Below are 11,031 nucleotides of genomic sequence, written 5' to 3'. Positions count from 1 at the left end.
TTTGTAGGCTGCCAAGGCGTTTCTCTTCTCTTCGATTACAGGTGTCATCTCTTCCGAGTGAGCCTCGAACCAGTCTGCCGACCTGCTGGTCTTCTTGCCAAAGGTGGAAATGGCAGCGTTGAACACAGCGTCTCTGAAGTGCTCCCATCTTTTACAGGCAGTGACCCCAGCTGGGCCAGGAAGAGCTTCCTCGAGCACGTGTGCAAAATCTTCCACCTTGTCCTGGTTGCGGGTCTTGGTGGTGTCGATGCGAGGTCTGCCCGCCTTTTTCGAGTGATGAATCTTCTTTGGTTGCATCTTGACCCTGCTACATACCAGGGAGTGGTCGGTGTCACAGACAGCACTCTGGTAGCTACGCGTAATCTTGACGCTGGGTAGACTTGCACGCCTGGTAAGAATCAGGTCAAGCTGGTGCCAGTGCTTGGATCTGGGGTGTCTCCAAGATACTCGGTGTTGAGGCTTTGTGCCGAAGAACGTGTTGGTGACACAAAGACCATGAAGGCAGCAGAGTTCTAGCAGACGTTGCCCGTTCTCATTCATCCTTCCTATGCCGAATTGACCCAGGCAAGTGGGCCAAATGTTGTGCTCGGCACCCACTCTGGCGTTGAAGTCGCCGAGGATGAACAGTGGCTCCTTTACAGGGATTCTCGCTATGACTCTGTTGAGGTCATCGTAGAATTTTTCCTTTGCCTCTGCTGGAGAAGTCAGGGTTGGTGCATATGCACTAATTACATTGACTGGTCCTGTTTGGGAGTACAGTTGCAGAGACAGAATTCGTTCGGTTTCCCCCATCGGTGGCATAATGTGTCCCAACAGTGCATTCCTGACGGCAAATCCCACACCATGTTCTCTGGTCTCATCTGGAGGTTTTCCTTGCCAGAAGAAAGAGAAGGTCCTCTCTCTCACAGATCCTGATCCTGGGAGCCTGGTCTCTTGGAGAGCAACAATATCCATCTGCAGCTTGCTCAGCTCCCTATCGATGATTGCTGTTTTTCGGGCGTCATTGATTTCTTGCAGGTCGTCAGAGAAACCTGGTGTCAGTGTCCTGACGTTCCATGTGCCCAGCTTTAGGGCAGTTGATATTTTCTTCTTTGGTTTGGTATTGCTTGGTGCAAAGTTGTCGGGCCGCTTGTCAGTTTTCACCCTAAACCCCACGCACCCAGTGAGGTTAACGGACCGTGGCGAGGCAACACCTTATTGGCTGGGGTTTGCCCAGCTTGAGGCGGGCGGTAGCTGCCCAGTGGGGCGCGATGACCCCTCCCGCCGTCGGAAGCAACCCCTGGCGTCACACTCTTCGCCAATCGAGCAGAAGACTTAAAACCGGTAGACTGTCGCTTCCCGTGTTGGTTCGACGCTGTGAGGCGAAGCTGGAGTGTCCTCTCCAGGGCGCAAAGCCTGGGTAGGTAGATATGGAGGAGAAGCTGTTACCCATGCAGCAGGTCCCCCCTCTCCACGTTGCTGAAATTATCCAATAGAGAGGCAAATGCCAATACGCATGGTTCCAGCAACGTCGCAGGAGCTGCCAGAACGAGGTCGACGTCAACAACGAACTGCCTTAGGGGCTCCAACTCCGGATTTTTCCTCGAGGTTGACTCCTGAAGCCTTCCCAAAAACAAGGGTATGGCCGCAAGGCAGCGGAGGTTTAAAATCAGGATTTTCCTTCCCCTAGATGGGCTGCCTTCCCAGGCTATCGAGTCCCATCTACCCGGAGCAGCTGGTTTTAAGGCGCCAGAGGCACGCCCTCGCCCCTTCTCCTGTCGGTAAAAGCAGTTCCGCCGGACTTAGACTAAGCCACCCGTGCAGGCCAGGAGTTGGACTTGGTTGTCAGAGGCTATTTGAGACGCATGCCGTATAGGAGCATTTTATAGGTCATGGGAGCTCGTCCCCCATTACCACCCCCTGGCTATGACAACCCCTTGGAACCAACCCCTTGGAACATACACATACATTATCACAATAAATACCTCATTAAAATTTTTTCACACTTATGTCACTAAAACATCATACTGCCACTGGCTCGCCTCTAGCGAGATTCCTGTAACAACTTAATAAGAAATTAGTATATCTACTTCGCTCGTCCACTGCAACCACCAACACCTGAAATTTTGAAATTCTACATTATAATCTTATCCATAAGACTTACCCACTCCGACACACCATCACCTCTGGTCAACCTAACCACTGATGACCTCATTATAACACCACGTCTCTCAACAGCCAGGCTCTGCGTCCTGACGCACCTGACCTCATTACACCGATACTCACCGTACCCACCACCACCTGGCCTCCTGTGCCGCTATGCACTCCACAACACCACACTCCATACCAGGCGTCCAAACGCCACAACACTACACATGCTACTCTACACCACACTCTACACACTACCCCACACTCTACAAAACTACCATGCCCATGCACCACTCAACACCGCACTCTACACACTACCCCACACTCTACAAAACTACCATGCCCATGCACCACTCAACACCGCACTCTACACACTACCCCACACTCTACAAAAACTACCATGGCCATGCACTACTCTACAGTACATACTATGCTCCTTCTGTGTTCATGACCCCACGAGAGCGGGTCGGATAGCGATGTGTCACCGTCGCCTGTGGACCTTGTCCCCGGTCCTGCGAAGGCTGTTCTGTGTTATCTACCCTTGATTGCCAACTCCTCGTACCCCTACCTATGTTCTCAGCCGCTGGTGTGCTCTCCCCTGGCACACTCTCCGTAGGGTATGGCTCCTCACTTGCCTGACCGGTCAGTGTATAGACGCGGTCTGGGAGACAGGAGAACACATGCTCTGTGTTTAGCACCTTAACCTTAACTTCTGCATTCTTTTTGCTAATTACCCGACATGGCCCCACAAACTTGGGTGCCAACTTACCTTCTGCCTGGGCGTGCATCTGCTTCACGAATACCCTATCACCTTCATTGATCACCTTTGTTTGGACCTTGTTCCGCGCATTATAATATGCCTCTGCTACCTCTGTCGACTTTCTTAAATGTAGTTTCACCAAGTCAAATGCCTTGGTTGCTCGCCTACAGACAGCACTTCTGAAGTCTAACGCATAGCATGGCGGTTGCTTGCTTGTGAACGTCGTGAACGGGAGTCGGGGATCGAACCCATGCAATAAAATGCGGGGTTTCTCCCACCGACCGTGTTGAGCGCCGACTCCACCATCGACAAACTCTGATCCCATGCAAGCACATCATCTGCAGCCAAATGCCACAGAATACTGATTACTTCAGCATTGTGTCTTTCAACCAAACCATTCGCCGATGGTCGATATGCCAGCACTGGAGTATGTTTGAATTGATACACACTCGCGATGCTTTGAAATACTTGATTGATAAACTCTGATCCTTGGTCTCACACAACTTGTTGAGGAGCCCCAAACCTGGTTAACACACTTTCCACCATGGCCTGGGTCACATCCTCTGCCGACTTAGAACGGAGTGCACTCACCACAGTGAACCGTGTGAGTGCATCCACTGCTACAAATATGTACCTCGCCCCTGAATGAGCTTGTGGTAGCGGCCCAATGAGATCAATGTGTACTCTCTCGAAGGGAGTACTCACCTCCGGCCACCTACGCAAAGGTTCCGCCCCCAACCTATGTGCCTTGTACCTCAGACAACTGTCACAAGAGGCTACATAGACCTTGATATCTTTACCCATGGATGGCCAATAGAACCTTTGACGTGCCCTCTGCAATGTCTTGGACTCCCCTCCATGGCCTGCTGCTGGGATGTTATGACACAGATGCATTGCAGTCCTCTGGAACTCCGGTGTCAAGACTGCCTGCTATACTGGTTCAGACCGTATACCCGAAACCCTACCAAGATGATACAACACCTCATCTTCAACCACAAACTCATCCACTGGTGCTGGAAGTGACTTCCTCAACTCCGCACGCTGACCCCTCAAAAACTTCCTTACCTTCCCCCACAGGGGGTGACCTTCCTGACTCCGTATCAACTCCCTCACATTCCACGACACATCTTCCTCCCCACTTTCACTCACCACTGCTACATTGTGACACCTTGACAATGCGTCAGCGACCACATTGCTTTTCCCTGGTACATGTTCAAAGTTTGTTATGTTAAACTCTGAGAGCGAGGTAACCCACCGTGCCAGCCGCTGACAAGGCTCCTTGGACTCGAACACATACTTAAGGGGGTTTGTGATCGCTTCTGAGCCAAATTTCATGTCCAAGCAAGATGTACCGGTTCCGTTGTAATATGAATGTGATGGCTAGCGCTTCCCTCTCAATCGTACTATAGTTCCTCTCTGCAGGACATAGTACTCGTGAACAAAATGCAATGGGACGCTCCCGTCCTCGCTCATCCACCTGAGCTACCACACCACCTATCGCTGCGCCAGAAGCATCCGCATACACCAGAAACGGTTTGCTAAAATCTGGGTCCGCCAAGTTACTGCGAGAGCTGATAGCAGCCCTCAGTACCTGGAACGCCTGCTGTTGTTCCTTCCCCCACACGAACTCTGCAAGTCCACTGATCTGATGTAATGGTCTTGCAATTTTTGAAAAATCTTTAATAAATCGCCGATAATAGCTAACCAACCCCAGGAAAGATTTGCACTCTTTCTTGTTCTGTGGAACTGGGAACTCTTGAATATCCCTGGTTTTATCTGGCAATGGACTGATACCCATCCGGCCCACTGTATGACCCACCAATGTTACCGATTCTATTTTTAAGAAAGGAGATAGATCAATTCCGTCAACCTATCGGCCAATTAGCTTAACGTTTATTGAGGCAAAGTTACTTGAATCGTTAATTGCAAATACAATTCGTCTTCATCTTGAAAAACATGAATTAATAAATGATTTTCAACATGATTTTACACAAGGCCGTCCATGTTTAACAAATTTTCTATCATTTTATTTCAACAGTTGAGGCAGTTGATACTGGAAAGGATTGTGATGTGTAGAGTTTTGAAATAGTCAAAAGATTGGCAGATGCAGTTTAATGCCGATAAATGTGAGGTTTTGAGGCTAGGTAATGATAATAGAATTACAGGATACGAGCTAGATGGTGCTGAGATAGCGAAGTAGGATTGCGAAAAGGGATCTGGGAGTTATAATTAGTAAGAATTTAAAACCAAAGGATCAATACATAAATGTATGTAATAAGGCAAATAGGACACTAGGATTTATTAATCGAAGCATTAGTAACAAGACACTTGGTGTTGTTCTTCAGCTGTATCTTGCTCTAGTTCGGCCCCATTTAGATTATGCAGTTCTGTTTTGGTCGTTGTACTATAGAATGGATATAAATTCACTTGAACGTGTCGAGCGTAGGATGACAAAGTTAATTCCCCAAATTAGAAACCTGTCATGTGAAGAGAGATTAACAAAGCATAAATTGCATTCACTAGAATCACAAAGAGTTGTGGGTGACATGATAGAGGTTTCAAGTGGATGAATGGATATAACAGAGGGGATATTAATAGGGTATTAAAAGTATCAACACAAGACAGAACACGAAACAATGGGTATAAATTGAATAAGTTTAGATTTAGGAAAAACTTGGGTAAATACTGGTTCAGTAACAGGGTTGTTGATTTGTGGAACCCATTACCACGTAACATGGTGAGGGATGGGTCCCTTGATTGTTTCAAACGTGGGTTGGACATGTATATGAGTGGTTATACACCATTACCGTTAAATGTATATAAAATAATAAATAGGCAATTTCTACATCTATGTACAAGGATTTCCTTTCACTCAGGATATTAAACGTGCTCACGAGCAGAGTTCGCCAAACCCCAGTGTTTCTCCACTGCCCAGTAGCTCTCCAACCTTACTGGAAAGAACACTGGCGAGTTCACCTGTATAGCCCATCGACAGTGTCACGAGGTGCCTGTACCCCCACGACCGCTCTCCAGCTACTTGCTGGCAAAGGACCACAGCCACACGCTGAGCGGGGTCACAAACCAATACAGGGGTAGCGATCCCCTGGCAGCAGTCTCTTGCGTCCAGCTAGCAGCACTACTCAACAGGCACCTCCCTGCCGTCAGTTTCTCCCCTAAGCTAATCCCGGAGGCACGCCGATCTCTTTCAACATTATGTAATTAGCAGCTACCACACTGCTTCAGAACGGCGGCGGCTTACATGATCGTTTTTCCAGGACCATGCCGGGAGACTGTGGACTGCCCACGATGAACTGCCTTCTCCAGTACCGCTTTCCCCAGATGTCACCTCTGTGGACACAAAGACGTCATCAATTACCTTTCCGTTACTGGTGAAACTAGGAAATACCACTAACCCACTGGGGGAGTTGACATTGTGCTCTGTAGCACACCCTAGGTGGCGCTGGTCTTGATTCGCCACCTCACCACAAGTTACTCACAACGACCCCTCTGGCTGACCGAGGCCGGAATCTTGAGCCATTTACAGGTATTAGACAGCCAGCTCCAGATGGCATTGTCCATATTACGTCCGAACCCGTGGGGGGTTTAGTGAGCCGACTCCCAGATGGCGCTGACGTCACTACTCCCTACTCCGACGATGTTGTTGGGTTCGTAACATACGGATTTAGAGGTTACATAACAGGAACTATGACAATGGGTGGACCTAAGAAAATAGTGGCAGTTATTTACAACTCTCTACTAAATGACAGAAGACTCAAACAAGAGTCCGACAGAAACAACATGGCAACCCTTAATATAATAGAGAGAGCAGCTTACACTTTGGTGCTCACTGTGTTCTAAAAAAAAAAATTACCCCTTGTGATATTGGTGTTTCGCGCGCCTAAGAGATAAGACCGAAAAGTGTATACTCTTTTGATTGTCCTGACACTAATTATAGGCGTACGTATTTAAATTTGGTATCACTGTGTTCGGAATAGAATTGTCTATAAGAACATACATACAAAATGCCGCCAAAGCATAAGGCATATCAACACCAAATAAAAACCTATTCAGATCACTCGCCGAGAGCGCAAAACGGCAACAAAATGTTCCCACTCTCTTAATGGTTGTGAAGCCCACAGTTGTGTTACAACGTTAATTTAGATATCACTGAAATCGGAATAAACTTCTCTACACGGACATATGCATATAAATATAGATTCCATGTCGTAGCCCACTCAAAACAGTGTGGGAAATGGCCAAAGTGTTACTCGCGCCGGCATATCGGCGAAACTCGCTTTGAAAAGTGTATATTCAATTCACTGTTCTGACATTATTTTTCGATGTATGTATTTCATTTTTGTTCCAATGTGTTTGCAATAGAATGTTCTATAAGAACATAAGTATTAAAGGTCACATAAGGATGCGTTCGACTGACAACATATATAAAAACAACGTCGATTATACTCGTGGTGTCAATAATACAGTTGTCTTACCACGATGATTCACTGCCACGCCGTTCTCTTAAATAAGCTGTTTGGCTATTAGAGAAAACGAAAATTTCATGGCAAACATTTGTAAACTATCCCCAAGTTGATCGGATAACAAATGGAGTTTATACAAATATTTTTTTTTCTCGCGACTCCATGAGTAGTCATTGTAGCGTAACCGTAAGAAAAATAGATGACGACCGGGATCGCGACTGATGCAGCAAAGTGCCTGCAGTAATGGATCCAGACTCTTATTCATGGACAATTTCAACCATGGAATGATAGACTGCGAGAATGGGGACCTACATGGAGAGCTAAACTCTTGGAAGTTACAATAAGGAACTTTCTGAGCCAGCATGTCAAGGGACCCATATGAATGAGAGGGAATAACGAACCAGCTAGAATTGCCATGATATTCACCTTGATTGATTCAAAAATAAGGGAAGTCAAATTGGAAGCCCCCATAAGAATGAGTGACCACAGTGTATTGACATTGGAGTATAGAGGTAGGGATAATCTATGCAAAGATGGGACTGGAAGGGAAAAAACTAAATTACAGAAGAGGAAAATATGACGAGATGAGGAACTTCCTAATGGGAATACCATGGGAAACAGAACTCAGAGAAAAGACTATTCAGGATATTACCTTGCATATGATGGATTATGTCACCCAGAAGAGCCAGGAAGCTGCTTACAGGTTTATTCCAGCATAAAAAGAGAAAATTGAAAAGCAACCGGTTCAAATTGAATCCATGGTTCAATCTGGAATGTGCAGCAGTGAAGCAATTGCGTTAAAGAACATAAACTATACGAACAACAGAACACGAGAAAGCAGGGAGAGATACCAGCGGGCCAGAAATGAGTACCCCAGAGTGAGGAGAGAAGCAGGGAGACAGTATGAAAATAACTTCGCATGTAAAGCTAAGACTCAACAAAATCTGCTCCACAGCCACATCAGGAGAAAAACAACAGTGAAGGAACAAGTGATGAAACTGAAAATAGGGGAGAACAGATACACAGAGAACGACAAGGAGGTATGTGAAGAACTCAACAAGAGATTCCAGGAGGTCTTCACAATAGATCATGGTAGCTGCACTAAATGAGGAGGCAAACCAAGCAACCTTGGAGGAATTTGACCTCACCAGTGAAGAGGTAAAAAGGAATTTGTTAGAGCTGAATGTGACAAAGGCTGTTGGGCCTGACAGAATCTCACCTTGGATACTAAAAGAAGGTGCAGAGGTACTAAGTGTGCCACTCTCTATGGTGTATAACAGGTCATTGGAAACAGGAGACCTACCTAAAAGTTGGAAGACAGCAAATGTAGTCCCAATATACAAAAAGCGTGACAAGCAAGAGGCACTGAACTAAACGCCAGTTTCCATAACTTGAATACCAAGCAAGGTGATGGAGAAGAGCATGTGGAAAAATGCTCGTAGAGCATCTGAAGAGAAATAGCTTTGTAACACACCACCAGCGTGGGTTCAGAGGTGGTAAATCATACCTCACAGGTCTAATAGATTTCTATGACCAAGCAACAAAAATTAGGCAAGAAAGAGAAGTGTGGGCAGACTTCATTTTTTTGGATTGTCAGAAAGCCCTTGACACATTACCTCACAAAAGTCTGTTACAAAAGTTGCAGCAACAGGCACGATTAAAAGGTATGGTGCTCCAGTGAATAAGGGAGAATCTAAGCAACAGGAAACAGTGAGTATCTGTGAGGAGGGAGGCATCAGAGTGGCAAGATGTCACCAGCGGGGTTCCACAGGGCTCAGTACTTGAACCCATCCTGTTTATAATATATGTAAACGACCTTCCAAAGGGTATAGACTCATTCCGCTCAATGTTTGCTGATGATGCAAAAATTATGAGAAAAATCAAAACAGATGAAGATAGACAGAGACTACAGGACGACCTGGACAGACTGGTGGAATGATCTAGAAAATGGCTTCTAAAATTCAACTCTGGAAAGTGTAAATTAATGAAATTAGACGAAGAGAACAGAAGGCTGAACACAAGGTACCATCTGGGAGGTGATATCCTGCAAGAGTCAAATAGAGAGAATGATCTGGGGGTTGATATAACACCGAACCTGTCCCCAGAGGTCCACATCAAAAGGATATCAACAGCGGCATATGCTAGACTGGCCAACATAAGAACTGCCATTAGAAACATGTGTATGGAATCGTTCAGGACCTTGTATACCACCTATGTCAGACCAATCCTGGAATATGCAGCTCCAGCCTGGAGTCCATACCTAGTTAAACACAAGACATCTTTAGAGAAGATTCAGAGGTATGCCAAAAGACTGGTCCCGGTACTGAGACGTATGAGTTACGAGGAAAGGCTAATGGAGCTGAACCTCATATCCCTGGAAAACAGAGGAGTAAGGGAAGACATGCTAACCACTTACAAAATTCTCAGGGGAATTGACAGGGTTGGCTTTGACAAACTCTTTATCACAGGTGGAACACGAACAAGGGGACACAAATGGAAACTACCCAGATGAGCCAAAGAGATATTAGAAATATTTTTTCAGTGTTAGAATATTTAACATGGAATGCCCCTTTGTCCCTTTGTCCAAAGGGACAAAGTAGTGATGTGGTGGAGGCAGACTCCATACACACTATCAAATGTAGATTGGATAGAGCCCAATAGCCTCAGGAAACTACCCAGATGACAGGGACACAGGGAATAGCCAAAGTGATCAAACGAAGGAAATGTTAACCCAAGTTCTGGAGGAATTCAGGAGGGAGGTACATGAAATGAGGATTACAATTAACAACCTGCAAAGAATGCTGACATCAGCAGGGGAGGAGATCAAATCCCTCACAGAGAAAAATAAAGAGACTGAGCATCAGATTATCATCCAAAGGGAAGGTGGGAATGTAACATTGGAAGGAAATGCCTCTGTACCTGAAACATTTGCGGAAAGACTGAGAAAGAGCTCAGATTCAATGGACACAGTGAGGGAGGTAGCCATGAAAGCAGCTACCTCACAGGATGCAGCAAGGTGCACCACTCAGCTGCTGGAAAGAAAAAGTTCAGTAGTAGTTGTAGGCATCAAAGAACAGGAAGGATCCAACAGGCAAGAATGGAACAGCAAGGATAGAGATGCAGTACATGGGCTACTGAAGGGGTTAGAGATGGAAGGGGCTGAACAAAACATTGAGAAGGTTTTCAGGTGGGGCTGGTAAAACAAAGATAGAAACTGACTTGTAAAGGTGGTATTTACAAACGGAACCACTAAGGAGGATTTTCTCAAAAGGAAGAGTCGTCTGCAGTATGTAGAGGGATACAAAAAAGTATTCCTGCAGAGGGACAGGACGAAGGAGGAGACAGCCAGGACAGCAGAGGCAAGGAGGAAGCACAGGGAGAGAGGAGTAAACCAGGAAATCACAGCCCCCAACACAACAGTCCCAGAGACAATAGGGGAACCCAAAACCAGCATCCCTGCAACACTAGAGGGTAGGGCAACACCACCCCCCCCCCCCTCTGCATAGAAACCCTCCCTTCCCCTCTCCCTACCTGCCCCCACCCAACCCTCCCTCCTCCCCCCACCCGATTCTGACCCTGTCACCCCTTCCCCTTTTCCATCATGTCCCCCTCTCGCCTTTCCCCCCCCTTCATCCCATACCCTCCCTATCCCTCCTCCCCCCT

The sequence above is a fragment of the Procambarus clarkii genome, chromosome 73 (genome assembly GCF_040958095.1).
Source record: "Procambarus clarkii isolate CNS0578487 chromosome 73, FALCON_Pclarkii_2.0, whole genome shotgun sequence".
Classification (NCBI taxonomy): domain Eukaryota; kingdom Metazoa; phylum Arthropoda; class Malacostraca; order Decapoda; family Cambaridae; genus Procambarus; species Procambarus clarkii.
Note: the sequence above shows the minus strand (reverse complement) of the source record.